The sequence below is a fragment of the Accipiter gentilis genome, unplaced genomic scaffold (assembly GCF_929443795.1).
Source record: "Accipiter gentilis unplaced genomic scaffold, bAccGen1.1, whole genome shotgun sequence".
NCBI lineage: Eukaryota > Metazoa > Chordata > Aves > Accipitriformes > Accipitridae > Astur > Astur gentilis.
Window position 1 is genome coordinate 49,569 of NW_026060936.1, and position 20,595 is coordinate 70,163.

A 20,595-nucleotide genomic window follows, 5' to 3' on the forward strand; every position below is an offset into this window, starting at 1 on the left:
AAAAAAAAAAAAAAAAAAAGGAAAACTAAATGGAAGATAGTTTTAGAGAAAGTAACTTTCATAGCACTTGGAGGTACCATAGCTGTCTGTAAACAGGATGTTTAAGGAAAAGATACTCGGTCTCTTTATGATTCTTTCTGTGGCCTTCTGACTGAAAAGTCTGACTGTGTGAACCCTGGTTATCTGTGTTACAGAAAACTGATGTGTTTTGCAAGCTGAGATTCTTCTGCAACAGAGCAAAGTAGGACAGACATGGTCTTGTGGTTTGGGTTACTATCATGTAATTTACACAGACTGTGTAACAGCCAAATCTTTTTGTGATTTAAAAACTTCATTTAATTGCATAAAGGATGAATGTGCCCCGTGAAGAGTTTCTTGTGTTCGTGCACATTGCCAGTGATTTACCGCTGAGAGAAGTCCTAGCAATTGTAAACAACTAGATAATTCATCAGAACATCACACATAAATAGATCTCCAGTAATTTTTATATCACAGTTAGTCTAATGCATTAACTTTTTATCTGTGGAGCTCTTCCGTAATAATCTACTTCTCATTTTATGGGATAGACAATGAAGGAATTTCTTGAAATATCTAAAAGACAACATTGGATGACAAAAGGGGAGAGACAGAATGGGTTTTGAGGTGTCGATGCAGTATTACAGATTGTGTTGCCATTCATAGAGGAGAAGACTACTTTGGTTATGATACCAAAAGATTTCTCTTCCACATCTGTGAGCTACACTAATTATTTTGCGCTTAGAAGCTTAAAAGATCCCGAGAAGGTAATTTCAACCTCTTAATAAAGGCTACATGGCTAACATGATATTATTCACTTTGTGTGATTTAGATTAACACACATCATTCTCGGTGAAAACTGTTGAATTAAGAGTTTTATTTTCACATATCCTGGATATCAGAAATTAGAAGACTACGTAAATTGTCAGAGGTTTCAGTTTGCAAGTCTACTGAAGCTTTTAAATGCCTGATTAATGTTTAAGCGCAGAAGAAAGCCTACTACTGAATTCAGGTGGGACCGTATTTCTGTGAAGCAGCACGTCTGGTTTTAGTACCCCCCCCGTGCACCTTTGTACCCTCACCTACCCTCCCCACTAGGTCCGTGTCTCCCCCATGCACACCCCCATCTCCTGCTCCAGCCCACCCCCTTCACCCACACGAGTTTTTAACCCACGCGAGTTGTTTCGCCCTGCGCACCCTGCTCTCCTATCTCCTGCCCTGCCTCCCTCCTTTCCCTCCTCCATATTCCACATGCGCGGTCCCCGGGAGCAGCGTGGCGGCGCGCAGGGCGCGGGTGTCGGCGGCAGCGGGCGAGCGCCGGGACCGCGGGTGGGGCGAGCGATCCCCTCCGGCGGGGGCGGCGGCGGGTGCCTCCTGCCCGCTGGCCGCCCGGGGCCGGCGGGACGGGAAGCTGCGAAGCGGCCGCCGCGGCAGGCTCCCGGTCCGCCGGAGGCGAGCCGGGCCAGGGCAGCGCCGGGCAGGTCCCCGAGAGCCGACAGGAGGGAAGAGGGGACGGAGGCGGGCACCCCCCAGGCGCGGCCAGCGGGCGCCTCCCCGAGTCGCCGGAGCTCCCCCGGCGCCTTTCCCCAGCCCCGCTCGGCCCCTGCGGCTGCCCCCAGCTGCAGCCCCTCCCCTGAAGCCTGTGCTGCAGCCGCAGGCAGCCCCCGAGCCCTGTCGTGAGGGCGGCAAGCTGGCCCTCCGGTGTTCTCGAGTCTCCCTTAAGGCGGGTGCCGTTAGCAGCGGCGCGGGGAAGGAGCGGCGTCCGTCCGCGGAAGCCCCTGCGGACGGAGGGGCTCCGGCCAGGGTGGAGCTGCGGTAATAACGGTCGCTGCTGCCTCTTTCCCTCTGCCAGAGGCCACGCCGTGAGTGCGGTTGTCCGTTCATCCCCGGGGATGCCGTTGACTGCAGCAGCCTCAGGCTCGCGTGGCCTGTCTCTGCCCGGCCTCCCTCTCCTCGCGGCGCAGAGGGACAGGCGGAGCGCTTACTGGCTGTGGACGGGAGCTGCTGAAGCTGGAGAGGCCACGGAAAGGTAAAGAAGAAGAAACCGAAGGCCATCTGGCTGGCAGCTGCCTCCCGCTGCAGGCCAGAGGGACCCTGCCTCTGTGGGTGTGGGAGGATCCCTCCTCGTAGTCCACAGCAGGTCAGACCGCCAGGGTGATGCGTGACCAGCAGCACGGTATGGCCACGTAGTGAACGAGCCAGCGAGGCTACGTGTCTAGGAGGCCTCATCTCGCAAGAGCTGCGAGGGGCTCGCGTGTTCCGTTATGCGGAGGACAGCCAAGCGACTGGAGTTACAGAAGAGGAAGGGAGGAGAGAAGGAGAAAGAAGCGGCTGAACTGGCAAAGTCTCTTGGCAGCGCCAAGAACAAGAGCTGCGGTGAGCCCCGGGCCCTCGGGGCCCCGTCTCCCCTCTTCGGTGTTGTGGTCCCTCCCTGCCCCCTCCGTCCCCTGGTCCCCTCTCTTTCCCACACCCCTGCTTTTTTTTTTTTTGCTTTTTTTTTTTTTTTTTTCCTTTCCTCCCTTGTACCTCTGATACTGAAAAGCCGGTCGACGAAACTCCCTAAGACTCGTTTTGGAGTTTTAGAAAGCAGGCGTTCTTCATTGCAGCGCTGGATGCACGGGGGATAGTTCCACCTAGTGTGCGTGCCACAGCTTTAGCACAAACAGGTTATATAGAATAACTAATTGCTTATTAATCAGATGAGTATACATATACATAAAAACGATGGCAACCGATTATCATAGCACTGCCTACATCCGATCACGTGCAAGGAAGGATCCATTTGAGACGAAGGGCTGCTTTTGCGACCACCGACCCATTTGAAGTTCTTGCTGGCTGTCCTCGAAGTCTTTATTCTTGTCCTTGTTCTTTGATCTTGAAGCTTAACGCAGTTTCAATCACATGTGGTCAGTTTCAGCATTGTTCCCATTTAGCTTACAGGGGAACATCTAGTCATAAGAGCAAAGAACTGCAAAACTTAGGAGTACCTACCTCTGCTAGTTAATTGCTCGGCTATACTTTTGTCTGTTGTTTCAGTTGTAGCGTTAGTATAAGATTTCTAACCATTATTTACCAAATCTCACTTTTACAGTCACCTAGCAGCAAACCACAGCTGGTACAAAGTATTAAAACCACCCAAATATTTAGACGTGCCATACAGAACGTATGGAAATGTGCTATCAGAGGTGTCCGAGGGGCAGGGGGAGCGCCGGGGGGCGCCCCGAGCCCCGGAGCAGACTCGCTGGCAGGACTCGATAGGTGCGCGACTGACTGAATAGACGCTGGCCGGCCGGCCCCTTTGCCCTCTGGGCTGCGTTTGCGCTCCCTCTGCACGGGGCGAGGGGCTGTGAGGGAGCCCAGGGGAGGAGGAGGAGGTGAGGCGCTGGGGGGGGTCGGGCCGTGCCCCCCCTGTTCCTGCTGGGCTCCAGCTGTTGCAAATGTTCTGGTAAAGAAATCAACATTTAATCACATAGAAGAGTTAGGTTTGATTAAGAAGTAAAATGGTGAAGCGTAACGTATAGGATTGTTAAGTTTGAAACGTAGCCATAGAAACTTTAGGAGCTGTGTTATGCGTGACGCTAGGAACCGTAATATTGTTAAAGTCTGAAACAGCTAACCCTAGAAACCTCACCAGGAAGTTACTGGTTTTCCTACGTTCTGTTTCAGGAAACTAAGGAAACCGTCGTGGACACCAGTTTGCTGCTTGGAAACCCCCTTACCCTTCCCATCTCGATTTGAGTATCGACGATGCCAGTCAGCAGAGCCAAGTGTCACTGACCAATGATTGTTTTTAAATAAGAATATTGATAAGGTTATATAATCACAGGACCGATCGTTACAACGGTTAAATTTAAGAACGAGCATAGTATGCGTTTTTACGGAAGGAGCTTAGGTAACAATGACCTGACGGGAAAAGCCTGTAAAAACTGATGGATTTTGATACTAAGCGGGACACGCCTTTGGAGGAGCGATCCCCCATGTCCCCAGCGCTGCGATAAACAAAGTGCCTGCTTCTTAACTTCACGTTGGCGTTAAGGAGTTTTATTCTGGATTTCGGTAACGGTTTTGGCGACCCAGATGGGACCTTGCGAGTGAGACTGGACGAGATGGCGTGTCGATCGAGCTCCGGCCGGCACCGAGGTATTCTCGGGGAGAACCGTCACCCTCGACACGCAAAGCTCCTCGCAGCGCTCCCTGGAAAAAAGGTAAGGCGCTGCTTCTTTGGAATTTGTTTGGAAAGCCTGCCCGTGAGGCGCGGCGAAAGCTTCCCAGGGTTGGGGCTTGGAGGGTAGCCGTCTGCAGTGGAAGCCTAGGCGTCTGCCCGTAAGTCATAAGCGAAAGCTATTGCTGGGTTGGACTTTGTGTATTATTTGGGACAGCTGTCGTTTGCATTTGTTTGGTATTTGGTATTTGAATGTATATAAGTATAATGGCATTAGCAAAATTGTTTAAGAATAAGAGTGCAGGAAATAGAACTGCTGATGAAAAGTTACCAGAAACATCACCGCTGGGATGTTTATTGGCACGTTGGGGTGAACTGCAGGAAAAATGGTAAACAAACAGAACTTTGAGTTACAATACTATATTGCAATTACTGTTGTTTTGTAGGAGAGAGAGTAAATGGAATAAAGTGCCATATGTAGATTTGTTCTTTTTAAGTGAACGTATCGGACGGGGACCGGAGGGGAGTCTCCCAGCAGAACCTCTGGTTACAGCTAAACTGGGAGAACAGAAAATTGAATTTGAGTTGACACTAGAGTCACCTTTTCAGTTTTAAATACCTCAGAGGGAGAGTTAAGTTTTGAAGAAATTGGTGGTGTTGGTGCAACAAGCGAACGAGAAACTAGACCCTTCTTTAAATCTTTAACAATGAAATTAGGAAAGCAATGGGTCACTCGGCAGTTTTTGTATGTGCCAAATTCTCCTAAACTCCTGTTAAGGAGAGGTCTATTTGAGAACTTAGAGGCAGAAATTAAATTTAAAAATGGAGAGCTTAAAATTTTAATTCCAGAAACTAAACGTATCGAAGCAGCGGCTTTGTTGTTAACAGGATGTTTACCGAAAGCAGAAGATTATACCGGTCCAAGTGTAATGCTGTCATTCCAATCGTCTGGACTGGGACGTTCCCGGTAAATCCAAAAAGCAGAACCTGTGAGAGTTGATTTAAAGCCAGGATCGAATCCGGTAAGAATGAAACAATACCCCCTAAAACCGGAAAGTCGGAAAGAGTTAGTAATGGTAATACAAAAATTTTTAAGATACAAATTGTTAATAGAATGTGAATCCAGATATAACACCCCGATCTTGCCTTTTAAAAGGCTGATGAAAAAGATGATAGATTAGTTCAAGACCTCCTCAGAGCAATAAATCAAATAGTACAAGGTATTCATCCGGTCGTAGCAAATCCTTATACTTTGTTAACAACCCTAACGGAGAAATGAGAATGGTTCACAGTGTTGGACCGAAAAGATGCCTTTTTCTATATTCCCTTGGATCCCAATAGTCAAGAGGTTTTTGCTTTGGAATGGGAAAATCCTGAGACTGGGAGAAAAACACGATATACGTGGACAGTCTTGCCTCAAGGCTTTAAGAATAGTCTTACCATTTTTGGAAATCAATTGGCACGAGAATTAGAGATTTGGAAGAAAGAAAATAATCAAGAAATCTTGCTGAAATATATGGACGATCTGTTAATGGTAGCTGAGACGGAAGAACAATGCACAAAGTTAACTCTTAACTTTTTGAACTTTTTGGGAATCAGTAGATATCGAGTGTCAAAAGAAAAAAACCCAAATAACCCAGAAAGAAGAAACTTAAATTTGAGTTTTAAAATCCTAAAAGGACAGAGACAATTGGGAACTGAGAGAAAAGAGGCAATGTGTCGTCTCCCCGAACCTAAGACTAAAAAAATGAATGACAAGCATTTCCGGGAATGGTCGAGTGGTGTCACCTGTAGATTATAAATTGTGGCTTGCTGGCCTGACCTTTATAGGAGCAGCTCAAAACCTCAAACGACGGATTGGACCGATGCCGAGAAAGCTACCTTCCAAGAATTGAAACAGGCTGTAATAGGGGTGCCAGCCCTAGCGTCTGCCAGATCTCACAAGAGACACTTGAACTTTCTGCTCGTGAAAGAAGAGGTAGAGCTCTGGGTATCCTGGCCCAATATTTAGGGCCAAGTGGGCGAGCTGTGGCCTACTTCTCGAAGCGATTGGATAACGTGAGTCTGGGATGCTCTGGTCGTCCGAGAGCCGTCGCTGCAACTGTGCTACTGATCCAGGAAGCTCGTAAGTTCGCCTGAGGAGAAAGGATTACTGTACGTTTCCCATATGATAACTGTTGTGCTAAAACGGAAAGGGGGGCACTGGTTATCCCCTAGCAGAATGCTGAAATACCAAGTGGTGTTGTTGCTGGAACAAGATGATGTTTACCTAAAAACTACTACCGCCATTAACCCTGTTGCGTTTTCAACAACTGACCGAGTTAAAGGAGAACTGGAATGTGACTGCTTGCAGGCAATCGAAAGAGTTTACTCCAGCTGACTGGATCTCTGAGATGTGCCACTAGAAGAAACAGATTGGGAACTATATGCCGACGGAAGCGGTTCCATCTGTGAAGGAAAACGTTTTATCGAGATAGACAATAACTACTGAGGAGGTACTTGCGTTGCCAACTTTGCCTTCGATGATCTCTGCCCAAAAGGCTGAATTGATAGCTCTTACTCGAGCTCTGGAACTAAGTCAAGGAAAGCGAGTCAACACTTGGACAGACTCAAAGTATGCTTTTGGAGTGGTACGTGCGCATGGAGCGATACGGGGAGAAAGAGGACTGTTATCTGCACCAGGAACCGCCGTTCAGCACGCAGAACAAATACTGAAATTGTTAGAAAGCATTCAAAAACCAACAGCAGTCACGATGATGCACTGTAAAGCACATCCGTTAGGTAAGACCGGTCCTAACGCAGGTAACCGACTGGCTGATAAAGCTGCTGAAGAGGCTGCAGAAAAAGGCATCCTAGCACTAGTTCCAGAGAAAGGTATAAAATTGCCTAAAGAAACTCCAAATTATAATGAAAAAGATGAAGAATTAATTATTAGATTGCAGGCTAACAAAATGAAACAGGATAGGCTGTAACACCGACAGGTCGAATAATAGTCCCACCCACAATAATAAGAGAAAATGCCCCATTGAACATCACAGAGTATACTGGGAAACAGAAAGCGAAATATGACAAAGATTGTTTAAACAATTATAAGTGGATGTGAAATGTATATGTAAAATTATCCCCGAACCAGTAATAAGATCATCTTTGGGATTATTAAATAAGGAAATTTTTTAGAAGAATATTAGCAAATTGATTTTATAGAATTGCCTTGAAAATAAGGATATGTCCTAGTTTTAGTTGATATCTTTACTGGGTGGCCCAAGGCTTTCCCTTGTCGCACCAACAAAGCAAGGGAAGTAGTCAAAGTCTTGCTCAAAGAGATAATACCAAAATATGGGGTGCCTGTAAGAATGTCATCTGACAATGGCCCTCATTTTATAGCAAAGATTATGAGACAAGTTGAGCCAAGTATTATCTATGGATTGAGACTATCACACCCCACATAGACCACAAGCAAGTGTGTGGGCAGAGAGAGAGAGAGAGAGAGAATGAACTATATCCTTAAGCAACTGTCGAGTAAAATTTGTCAGGAAACCTCACTCCTCACATGGGTTAAAGCGTTACCCGTGGCTCTATTAAGAATCGGAGTATAGCCAGAAGAGAAAGAAAAGCCAAGTCTTTAGGAAATGTTGTATGAAAGACCATATCAAGAGTCCTGTGTTCTGAGTATCTTGAGTGCCTTTGGAGATATGTTTTTAAAAGGTGTTATGATTTCTTTAAGCAATTCTTTTCAAGAACTTTGTCAGTATGTCTCCACAGCTGGACCCTTAGAACTGGACGTAGCAGCGCATCCCTTCCGACCAGGAGACTGAATATATATAAAATCACCGAGAAGTGGAAAGGACCGTATCGAGTCATTTTAACAACACTTGTAGCAGTAAAGGTCTGGGAGAAGAACCTTGGCTTCATTATTCGAGAATAAAGAAAGCACCCAACAAGAAACTGGAAGTCTAAAGAAACTGTCCCTTTAAAACGGAAAATCTATAAGTAAGTTTCACGTTATCTATTTGGGAAAACAGTTGTGTAAAGTTTATAATGTTGGGGTTGCTATTAGGAATATTGTCGAGGGCAATAATCTTTTTGTGTGTTTAGAGGGTGTATGTGTTTTTTTTGAGGGGTTCTAAACATGAGATAAACAAAATGGAACAATTATTGTTTGAACTATTCATCTTGATATTAACCGGTTTTGTAATTTGAATTAAAAAAAATAATCTAGTTTTGTAACTGATTCAAAGTTTTGTAAAGACACAGAATTTAACCTCGGTAACAGCCTGCCTTTCCCATTCCAAAGTCAGATGAAAATCTAGTTCCGTGGAGAATACTGACATTGAATTTAACCAAAACTTGAGAAAAGAGGTAGAACAACGAGAATCATTTTAGCAGATTAAATTGGATGGATTTAAAAGGCAATTATTTTTTTTAAATTTGAAAGAAGGAATTATAGCGTTGTGAATTATAACGTTACCAAACCATCCACCTCACGGACAAAAGAATTAATTTACTCGCCCTTCGGGAGAAACTTGTACAAGCACCCCTCGGGGCTGTCAGCTGCCAAAACCGTAGAGACAAGTGCAAAAAGGAACTTGGGATCATGTTTAAAATATAAAACGATGTTTAGAACTTACTGGAGTTCCAGGATCCTTGTTAGAGCCACCCAGAGTCGGGACCATCTGTGGAAATTTAGACCGGTTTAGACAACCAGAGAAACATCACACATCCTAAACAGAGCTGTATGAAAGTTTGTACTTGCAGCTAGCTCCTCTGACCCCAAACTCCCAAGACCTTCTCTAGTAGCTAAAGCTCTAAGATGGGGGTGTATTTGTAGAAAGGATAATAATACTTCACATGATCTTTGGTCCCCTCTTAATAACGGGAAAAATTTAGCTTGGAGTTGACGGCATTAAAGGACAGGTGAAAAGTTCAGGCTTAACTGCTTGGGTGACTAGTGATGCTATATGACCCACTCACCTCTTCATGAAGGAGAAAAGCAAATCGTGGTCTTGAGACTTAATAACTCTATCCTCTCTCTGGAAGAAATCTCCCTTGTGGCCTCGCTCGCGGGTGGACCTGGGGAAATCGAAAAGATGATACCTGGCAATCGCCAAGTCTTAGAACTAAAATCAGATGGGTATTAAAATCTGTATTTTGACCCCAGTTAACACCTCTTCCACATCAGATGACTCTTGACATCTGTCACTCAGTCAAGGCAGTGCCTGCTGCTTCACTTCACCTTGGTGGTGAGGGGTTTGGTTGCGGGTTTCGGTACCACAGCTGCGGGCCGGGGCTGGAGGAGCCGCAGGTGCGGGCAGTGAGAGGCTGATGGCGACGCCCCCTCCCTGGCAAGGGGAGGGGCTGCCGGGGGAGGGGCCGCCGGGAGCCCAGGCAGGAGCGGAGCTGAGCAGTGACCGGGCTGCGGCTGCCCCGAGGGAGAAGGTGAGCGGGGCCGGGCGCCCCTCGGAGCGCGAACGTCGGAGGTGGGGGTGCCCCGGGGGAGGTGGGGGTGCCCCGGGGGAGGTGGGGGTGCCCCGGGGGAGGTGGGGGTGCCGAGGCCGAGGGGGAGCCCTGGGGGCTCACAGGGCGGCTGAGAGAACGTGCGCGCGGGGGTGGGGGGCGGGGCGCTGACAGGGCGGCTGAGAGAACGGGCGCGCGGGGGTTGGGTGGGGTGGGGCGCTGACAGGGCGGCTGAGAGAACGGGCGCGCGGGGGTGGGGTGGGGGGGGGGGCGCTGACAGGGCGGCTGAGAGAACGGGCGCGCGGGGGTGGGGGCTCACCGGGCCCCGTGGCGGGGCTGCGTAGTCGGCCGGCGGGTTCCGGGGAAAGCCCCGAGGAGGACGGCGGGGTCCGTGTTGCACGCACGGAGCGGCAGCGGGGCCGCGCCGTGCCGGAGCTACCCGGAGCGGCGCTGGGGGCTCGGCGGGAACTGCCGCTGCGCCGGCGTGGGGAGGTGGGGGGGAACGGAAGCGGCGTCCCCTCGGCGTCAGGCAGCAGGGCAGGCTGCCTCCCGGGGCATGCCGGGAGCTGTAGTTTTCGCGGACTCGGCGGCCGGGCAGCAGCGTGGCTCTCGGGCGCGGCGTAGTCCTCGCGGCCCCCGGAGTCCGACCAGGTCAGACTCGGGAGCGTTGCCGGTTTCGCGTGGTTTTCCGTGGGCTTCCCGCTGCGCCCGCTCCCCGACCAGCCGTGCGGACGCGCCTCCCGGGCGCATGCGCCGTGCTTCGCGTTGGGGCAGCCCGGCGTTCGCTCGCCGGCGCAGGCGCCGTCCCCGTCCCCGGAGGTTTGTGATCTTGGGAAGCCCATGTCCTGGATAGCTGGGGTTGTGCCTTGCAAGCTTGTGGGTTGTGGCTTGCAAGCTTGTGACTCCCACCAAGTTCCCAACAAATTCAAACGTAGAAATTGTGCATCAGCCCTCCTCGCCCCCTCCGAGCTGGTCTGTTCTCTGTGGTCACCATTAGTAGCCTCGGTTTCCCACCTGTGGTTCTCCACAAACCCCGAGCCTCGCAGCTCCATGCTGAAGGGAGTGGGGAGCTACACACGGAGAAGGCAGAGGCCCGAGTTTGTCTTTTGGGGATGAGAAGTGGGGAGGAACTGCCATAAATGGGACGCATCCCTGCTTGAGGCATGGCTGTTTCAGCTGTGCACATGGAAAATCCTCAAGATACGTTGCATCTAGCCCTCCTTTCCATTGACCCCAGGAGAACTGGCCTCCTGTGTCCCCCAAGTTTATTTACTTCATGCTGCAGTGAAGTGGCTATTTTTCTTCTTTTCTCTGAGGATTTTGTGGATCTGGGCGTGGGAAGGAGTGCCTTAATGCTGGCTTTCTCAGCCTACCTCTGGGAAGCCAGGCATATCTGCAGATTAGAGCCGGGGGAGTGGCCCAGACGCCTTTTATTCCTCGGAGGGCAGTGGATTTGGGGAGTTAGAGCAAGGCATGCCTGGATGTTGGCCTCCCTGAGGGGGAGGGGGTTTACAGCCAGATGACTGAAGAGCCTCCCCCAATCACTCCTGGGGAAAGGGTTGGGGGGTGGCTTTTAATGTACCCACGGTATCGATGTGGCAGGTGAGCATACACCCCCCTCTTGGCTGGGGGATCTTATGTGGATGCCTGCTGAGCCAGGGCTGGAAGCCCCTCTGCACACCCTGGAGGAGCTGGGTGCAGACTGGGGACGTGAGGGCAGTCGTGACATGGACACGGAGCGGCAGAGAGTCCTGCTCTTTCAGCAGTTAACGGTGCTACCGCGTGGTCAAAATCTCAAGTGCACCCGTCCAACTGTGCATTCTCTTTCCTGGGGTTTGTTTGTGGGACAAATAAACTGCCCAGCACTAGATGAGAAGGTTGTCTGCACTCCACCTCAAATCAGGTGCGTCACCTCTCCGTCGGGAAAGAAGTATGGGGCTGGGCATAAAAGGAACAGTAACTCCAACATCGGGATTCTTTTTGGCTCTGGGCACAGAGCAGGTAACCACAGCGATACAGAGAGGGAAGGAGGTGCTGATGGGTTTGTACCTTGGAGTTACACTGTAGAGGATGATCTGTTCAGGACATCCATGTCATAGAGTAGCTATTGCATGATTTATACTCGTAATCAGGTTCCTACTTGATAGCCTTAACTTTGCGTGGATTGCGTGTTGAACTTTGCAGTAGTTTGTTTGTTTTTACATTTCCTTAAGGTCTAGGCAAAGGTTTAGAAAGTTAGCAGACTTAAGGATAAGTATTTATTACTTTGTCCTGCCACGTTGCCATTTGAAACCCGTTCTGAGTGTTGGTGGTATTCAAGAAATTGGCCGAGATTTAGAGGGTGAATCTGTATCTTTAGGTGTACTGAGCAGAAAAGTACAATGGATCTTTTTAGTTGCCAGATAGCTTTCTTTATCCAGGCGGTCAATGTGTCAAGATCAGGCTGCAGTGTCCAGGGGGCCGGGGAGGGAAGGTTGGTGTTCAAGCTTCTCATTCCTATCAGCGGTGACTCCGCTTGCACCACTAAGTGGTGCTGTGTACATACGCTTAATTAAATCGGGAGCTGCCTGTGCCTGCCTGCTTGTGCAGTTCGGAGTGGTCATTTTAGAGAAGATGTTCTTTTGGCTGCATTTGTTCTCCTGTGATACAAAAACTTGACAGTGATTGGGGGCAACTACTACTTTAGGAGGATTTCTATAAAGTAAGAAATTGCTGGTTTTATTTTGTCATGATGGGCAAAACAATAACTGATTCAAAATCACGTCCACTGCAGCTTATGCTTCCGTAACACACCACTCAACTGATTTCTATGCGTAAATGTCTTCGGAGAGGAATCACAGGTGCCTGCTGTGACTATAGGGACAAGCAGTATGGGCTCACAGGAACAGAACATGCTTTGCCTTCCCATCACCAGAAGAAAGAGAGAAAGAAAGAAAAGAGGTGAAGAAGGGTGCTCAGGAGCAAGAGGCTGCAAGGAAGTTGCTGTACATGATCCTTTTGCCTTGCTTTATCTGACAGAAAAGCTGCCTTCTGCTAGTTGGGTCTTGGCTTGAAAGACAAGGGGGAAGAGACTCCTGCCCCTCTCCCAGGGAGTGTGCTACTTTTGACTGGCTTGTTCTGACTATGTGATCTGCAATTACAATATTTAGGTTGCGTGCTGACAGTCTATACCACTGACTCCCTGAATGGTTTTTCATTTCTGTCCCTGCTTCCTTCTCCAGCTTTTTTCAATATATCAATTTAAAAAAAGAAAAAAAATAATAAAAATTTAACCTTACATGAACATCATCTGTTGGCTTTGGCCCCAAACACTTTATTTCCTAGAAATAAGTTGAGTCTTTTCATCAGAATACGTAAAAGATTTCTAGCCACTGTAGTACTTTTGTATTGTTTGTTTTTTTAAATAAGATTCTGTCCAGGTTCCAGCATGTGCACTAAATTTCTACTGCAGTAGAAGAGAGTCTTAAGCTGAAGAGAGATTTCATGGTTGGGAGAGAAAAAGAGCAGATCTTGACTCAAAAGTAACTTTTCCAAGGGAAAGGTAAACTCTTTTGTTTCTTTGGGGATTTTTATTCTGATAGCACAAGCATCTTGTTCTCTCAGGATTTTGTAATCTCTGGGAAAAAAAACCTTGGTGTTGTGTCACTTTCCTCCTTCCCTGGTTGTGTTTTTTTCACTCCTTTCAGAGGAAGTGCTAATACTGTTATAATTTAGGAAGACATTTTTAACTTGTGACTCGTAGGTCTGCAGACATCACTGTAAAGACAGTTTCTGTGCATCCAAATGCTGTTAATCCCTTCAAATACGAAATGAAAGATGTGTAACTTGGAGCTGAGATGTCAGATTATTCCAGATGGGTCTGGTTTACTTTGCATTCAGTGTTCCTGTAGCCTGTTGCTTTGGAAGGTGCAGGTAATAAGCTTTTCAATTGAATAAATGAGCGGTAGTGGTTTTTTGTTTTCCTCCCCTAGAAATGTAGTGCTTGATCAGACTGCACTGACCTGTAGAAGTTGTGGGCACTGTGGTGTTCTCCAGAATGCTACTTGGGCTGCCACTACAAGTAGGTCATTTAAAATAGTAACCTTAGACCTTAAAAACACATAAAAACTTCACGATGCTTAAAGTATAGAGCAGAGTAGTCACCAGGTTAAAATAACTTCATGCTTATGACATGCACAGCGATGGTTCCTTTCAGGTTTTTTGGTGTTGGTTTTTTTTTTTTTTCTTCTTCTTTAAGATGGCACTGGTTGCAGTGATCTTCACTTTTACGACACAGCTAACTGTCTTAGTATGGATATGGTTCCTTTCTGCCTACTATTTCCGTTTACTGGCAGACATAGTTAAGATAGCTCTTTGGAGTTGTGGAGTGCGCGTGTGTGTATAGATATATGTGTGTGTGTGTGTGAATGTGTATGAAAATAAGAAGACGTAAAGTCCCCTCCCCACATCATTAGTTTTTGCTGACCTGTATTTCAGTGTTACCAAGATTTTAAAGTGACCCAAGTATTGCTGTTGCAAATGTTTCCATGTTTGTCTAACTATTGTGATGACATAAATAAAAAGAAAAAAATCAAAACACTAAATGTTTTATTACTTGCCCTATAACTATATAGGTGTTCCCTGTCTAATATCGATTTCTTTTTTCAGGATTCACTGTATTTATTTTTTTTTTTACCCTATGAAACGGAAAGAGATTTCTGGCTTACTGTTGGCTTTTGATAGACGTTTTATCCTTGGGGAATTGCCCACCAATTACTTCATAGAGTTTGGAATTTAACTGAAGGACATTTTGCATGCCCGTGTTCAAATAGCGATGCTAACAGGCCACCATACGGTTCATGTTGATAGCTTTATGGATACTTAAAGGTAGGCAATAGTCTTATTTTTTAATAATGCTTAACCTTTTTCTCTTTGGCAAGAACAAGCAAGTCTGCCTGGTTTTGTAGGACTTGCAGCTTTTCCTTAACATCAGACTTTAAAAAGGGGAGAACCAGTAGTATCAGGTACGCAGTTAGGATGGTGATTTTTAAAATACTAAGCTGCGTAACAGTCTCGGGAAGAACATGTGTGACTGGGCGTGAGAGTCTGTGGTACAGCATTACTAACCTTTGCTGAAAAAAGTTTTGAAGAATGAAGCATTTGCTTTATGAACGGTACTTGAGGACGAATTCTGATGCTGCTAAAGTTTATTGAAAAATAGGCACTGATTTCAGTGATGATGCAGGTGTGGTTTCTGTTCATGCCTTAAATCTGAAAAGAAGAGAAGAGAAACCTCCATTTGAAGGAGGATTTTGTATGAAGGGTAATCAAACCAGTAACCTGCTTTAAGAACGACTTTAACATATTTGGAGCATCGGTTAAAGGCAAATAAGTAAGGTTTATCATATCCTCCTACCTAAGCTGTGACTATTGAATACAGTCAGCAGTCCACCTCAGAACTTGTTGGTGTGCAACTGCAACGTGTTAAGTTGTAAGGCTTCACAGCCACGAGCTGATGGGCCACAGTTCTCTCCGAGCATAAAGCGCTGTAAGTTTTAGTTTCTTGCACAGCAGTGACTCTTTTCAACATTAGTAACTATACAACAGGGTAAAAGGCAAAGGCAAATTTAGTGAATAATAATGTGTCGTTATCAGAGTAGCTGTTTGCATTTCACCGTGATGCAGATGCTTTTTATAGCAGTTGTGTTGGCACATGTCTTATAATTCGGTTAATAATCTCCTGAACTCATGTAAACTTTTGGCTTCAACTGCATCACTGACAATATGTTTCACAATAGAATAATTATTTCCCTTATAAAAAAAAAGGGGGGGGGGGGAGGGAGGGAATAGGAAGAAGGGGTGGAGGAAGTGGGTATAAAAAAATCTGTTGTCTGCCAGTGCTGTGGGCTGCTCACTCATTTTTCTGTAGAACTCCTGGGTTTTCTTTTTTTGTTGTTGTTTTTCTACCTTAGCCTATTAGCCTATCCTCTGCACCTTTGGTCATTTCCTGAAGTTTGTCTGTAGTTTCCTACATGAGTAGGTAAATGTATCTATTTTACTTTACAGAGCTTTGATAGTTTTTTTAAATTGTACAAGTAATTTAAATCTTGGAACAAATGTCTTTGCTTATTGATTTTTGTGAGTAGCTGCAAAAATCTTATGTATTAGTTGCCCCTTTTAAAATTAAAATAAAAATGAATGCTATGCAAGAAATAGGTTGCAAGTAACTGTTAGGGTCTTACTACTGCTCGCTGTTGAGAGACCGTGGGAAGTGCAGAGAATTTGTGTTAAAAGTTACGGGCATTTTTCAAGATAGTTTTCCAGGTCTGAGGCATGCTGAAATACCTCTTTCCTGTGATAGTGTGTTTAGTTTCATTGACTTCAGCGGAACACACAGAACACATTGACTTAAACTAGCTGAGAATCTGATGATAAGGTTTTATACTCTACCTAACATAGTGTTGTGATGGCCTGTCCTCCAAACTCAAAATTATGTTTGATGATCTTAACAGGAGGCCGGATCTTTGATCTGGAAATTATGCTGATAGCGACATTACAGAATCCAGGCTTGTAACTTCACTGGTTTCTTGCAGCCCCTCAAGTTCATGAAGGACAATAAAGACCCATTCTCTTTTGTTCTTGTGCTATAATCAGTGATGGAAGTATGACGTTGTCAGTTGTAAGAAGTGGCTTAACTGCTGTTGGAGTCTGCTTTTATGCCTGGAAAACCTGTTGATTTGCATGGGTTTGCACAGCTTGTGCTAATGATATGGCTGGAATGAGACAGGGTCTTGTGTAGTCTGCAAGGGCTGTATATGGTCCTGGTTTATAGCTGGGTGGGAGGGATTGGTTCAAGTTACTTCTGATTTGCCCTATTTAATATCTTTGTTTCCTAATGGCAACTGGCAACAGACAATGCGTATGGGTTTCAAGGCCCTGTGGAACTGAGAAGTGGTTTGCCAGTGTTCTTACTGCTGTTGCAGACGTCGTTTCAGTGGATTGAGAGTGGCACATTCCAAGTACCTTTTCCTACCATTGCTGCGTTTTGTTTTTTTTTAAATCCAGAAGAATGTTTCTGTACTTCCCTTCCCTTCCCTATAGGTGCATGTTGATTTACATTGCATGCTATTGCAGCGTTCTTAGTCTACCAGTTACAGATTACTCCTTTCAGTTCTTGTGCATTTCTGAATGTGTATCTACCTATACACCTACTAAACTCACATTTATTCAGACATGATATGCGGCTGCGTGGTCCTTTGTTACCGGCTGGGCTGAAACCACGACACACTTGTATGCAGCTTTTTTTTTTCCCCCTTTCTTTTTTTCAGGTCAGTAATTTTGTTTCGAGTGTTCTGTTTCTCGAAATGAGCATTCAGTGATGGAGTTAAGTATTCTTTATTGCAGCGCTGGAAGAACGGAGGATCGCTCCTCCAAATGTGCTTTCTGGCTGGGACTAATTGTATAGGTTAAATACCTGCCTTACATACATATTCATAAAATTTCTGAGAAATAATATACATATTCATTGATTTTCCGAGAAGTCATTAGCATATGTAAATGTCCTTTATGCATGCGTGTTGAAGGTCTTCGTTGGTCTTCTGGAGTCCTCTGGTGGTCTTCCATAGTCTTCCTCACTTGTCCGCTGTTTGAACTTTGTTGTACGAGTTTGCGCAGTACGATCCCCTTCTGGGCCCCACAAACAACTTCTCTGCTTATCACCTAGCTTTTGGCTCAGTCACCACAAGAGACAGAACATATTTTCTTATCAAACAGAATACCTCCTCAAAGAGGGCATGTTATTTTGTCTTATATTACAGACACAGGAATCTTGTGCTTTATGTCCTTGGCTTGTCTACGTAAATCAACTTACAGAGGCAGTTGTTAACCTTCTAACAAATTCCTGAGTCTTTTATTTAGCAATACACTGAGTCTAAACATACGTTCTATTTCTACATCTACTAGGCCTAGTGTCAGTTTCTGCATCAGTTCAGGGGTAGAAAGATGGTTTAATAGTATGCATTGTTTGGGGTTTTTTTTGTTGTTTGGTTTTTTTTTTATTGTTCATGCATTGTGTTTTCCTGCAATTCCCAACTTTATTGAAGAAGGAACGTTGGGTTTTTAACAGTTCTGCTGTGTAAGTTGTTATCTCTCTTAACGGGACTGATGGTGACATTGTTTAGCAGGGGTTAGGGTGAGCATCTTGTATGTATTTGTCTATGGAGTTTTAGTACTACTGATGAAAGCAGAAGGGCCGTGAGGCACAGTGCCCTTCAGGGTTTGGGGTGCCTTTCCTCATTGCCCACAGAATGCCACGTTGTCCTTAGAATCTTTGCAGCTGGTGGCAGGCCCCTCGTAGATTACAAGGCTTGGGACTTGACTTTCTTTTGTGGGCATGTAGCAGAGCTCAGAGTCTCTGGGGAGCTGTAGGTTAGGGGGTGCCCCCAGAATTTGGGATGTTGCTCAGAAGAGCGGCTCTTGAGGAGTAGCCACTGAAGGGGGTTCAGGAGTGCAGATTGAGGGCAGGAGGTGTCAGGAAGCAGTGGGGTTCCTTTCCTGACAGTTGAGGAGAAGAAAAGGGGTTTCTTAAGTTTTGGGACTGCTGGGGAAAGGGAGGAGGGTTTACCAGCCCTTCTCAGAGGAGTTTTGCAGTTGGATTTGAATGTCATAGAATCGTAGAATGGTTTGGGTTGGAAGGCACCATAAAGATCCTCTAGTTCCAACCCTCCCCCACGGACGCCGTCCGCAAGACCAGGTTGCTGAAAGCCCCATCTGACTTGGCCTTGAATGCTTCCAGGGAGGGAGCATCCGCAGGTTCTCTGGGCAAGGCGTTCCAGTGCCTCGCCACCCCTAGTGAGAAACGTCTTCCTAACGCCTAAACTAAATGTACCCTCCTTAGGACTAAAGCCGTTACCGCCTTGTCCTATGGCTGTACTCCCTTGTAAAAAGTCCCTCTGCAGGTTTCTTATAGGCACCCTTTACGTACCGTGAAGTCTGCTATAAGGTCTCCCGAAAAGCTGCATGCCGGTGAGCGGTCCGAGAAGGTGAGGCGGTCGTCGGCCGGGTCGGTGTTGAATAGCAAAGTATTATGGGGCTGCTCGGTTCAGCCTTTACCTTCTGTTGTGGAGGTGCTGTGTGGGCTATCTTTGAATTGGATGAGCGTTTCAGGTGAGCTGTGGATTAGCGAGGAGGAGCGTGGGGCCGATGGCTTCTCACGAGTGCCACGCTAACGTGGTTTCTCTCGGTACCTTAGATACCACGAGTGATGATGGCTGCAGGGTCTGAGTCTGGAATGAGCGGGGAAGTGAACACGGTGGCACTTGTGAGGAGGGGGGAGTTGGGGAAGTAGTTGGCGTTGGCCAGCGGGATGCTTACTCCCTTTTCTGATTTGTTTGTGTTTGTTTTTTTCATTGCAGATGTTGAAGAGCAATGTTCCCCTTGAGGAACATCCCAGTTAGCCCGTGTGGTTTTGTGGAGGATGGATTTGGACCCTCAGCCCTCTGAAAGCTAAGTTGAGGGACCAGGCTGAGAGGAAGGGACAAAGCTGGGAATAGCAGGGAGGAGTTTTAAAGTTAGCGCAGGAGAGAGGGCTGTCCCAAAGCAGTCGCCTTTGCGCAGGAGAAGGGAGCGGGTTGCTTTTCAGCACGAGACCCGTGTGTGCCGGGCAGGGCAGTTCCAGCCCGTGTCCGCGGTGGCGTGTAGTTTGTGTAGTCTGTCTTGTGCGCTTAGACCTTCCTCGGGTCTCGATGTCCTTGTCGCGCTTTGCGCCAGAGGAGCGAGGCATGCGCTTCGGGTGCTGTCCCTAGGGTTTTGAATGCTCTTACTCATTGGCCCGGTGCCAATCGGGTGCTTCTTTTCTTGCGCTCGGAGCTCTAAAGCATGGATCGGTCTTGGCGGGTTCCGGTCAGTGCTCTATGGCAGCATTTTTTTCAGCCTGCATCGGCAGCTCTGCTCTCTAGCCGTCCGTTTTCTCGGAGTGGGACTTCTTCCCCGCATCCTGACATCCTTAGGTCTCGACGCCAGGCTTCTGGCGCATCTGTCGTCTGGGTTTTGACAGTGCTGTCTTGTAACGGGCCGCTCCGTTTGACTCCTCTGGGTCTGCTGTGGAGCCTCCTGGCCTCGCGGTTGCGGCCCCGTAGGTCATCTTGCCCGACGGCGCCTCCCATCCGGGGGTCATTCTTCTTGCTGAGAGTTTTCTCTCTCGTTGAATCACCTCGTTGGTGGCGTTCCACGTGGTGACGTTCTGCACACGGTGTGCTTGGCTTGGAGCTGCTCTGCCTGGGGGGGTGTGGAGTCAGGGGTAGGTGGAACAGCGATAAGAGTCTACGGGTGAAACGTTGATGTGCCTAGACCGTTTAGGCGAGGGTTGTACAGTCATCTCGGCTCGAGTAGCCATCAGCGGCCTGCGCGGACAGCCGTGCCGATAGTGTTTCACGGAGACAATTGGAGCCGTGTGGCAGGGGTTGCTGAGGGGCAGTGAAGCGGATTTGAGTCTCTCAGGTGTTAAGACTTGCACGTGATGGGCTCCAAGTTTGGCCCTGGGTTTTTTTGGTTGGTGGGGTGTAGGGTTTAGGGTTACTCCGTGCGGGGCCCGGATGATAGAACACCAGTATGATGATCAAAGTCGCCCCTTTATTGAGCTTAGCTGATCATTCTTACACAACTCTCTAAGTTGTTTAGAAGCTTTGATTGGCTGCTGCACGCAAGCATGTGGTGTCCACGCGCACAAGCGTAAGCGGTGATTGGTTACATCGATACTGTCCACGCGTAGAAACGTAAGATACAGTTAGTTATACTCGCTCTGTACACGTGCATACACACAGGATATAATTGGCTATGTTAGAGCATGCAAAACTTGTCTTAGTCCAACTGGTCGAGATAAGCCCCTGAATTGAGGTCGGTTGTGCCAAGTTCCCTTTATCGTGGAATGTGCACCTGTGTTTTTCTAATTGGGATCTTTCTTCTTCTATCTTCTTGTTTGTTCTGTT

The 20,595-nt window shown here is 47.1% G+C and overlaps 1 long non-coding RNA gene across 1 annotated transcript; it reads right to left on the reverse strand.

Moving 5' to 3' along the window:
- Positions 1-4,925: 4,925 nt before the first annotated feature.
- Positions 4,926-9,357, reverse strand: LOC126037126 (uncharacterized). The gene is made up of 3 exons (XR_007505519.1): positions 9,149-9,357; positions 8,806-8,850; positions 4,926-5,164 (listed from the first exon to the last, which is right to left on the reverse strand). It is a non-coding gene; the product is annotated as an uncharacterized LOC126037126 (long non-coding RNA).
- Between the last annotated feature and the right edge of the window lie 11,238 nt (positions 9,358-20,595).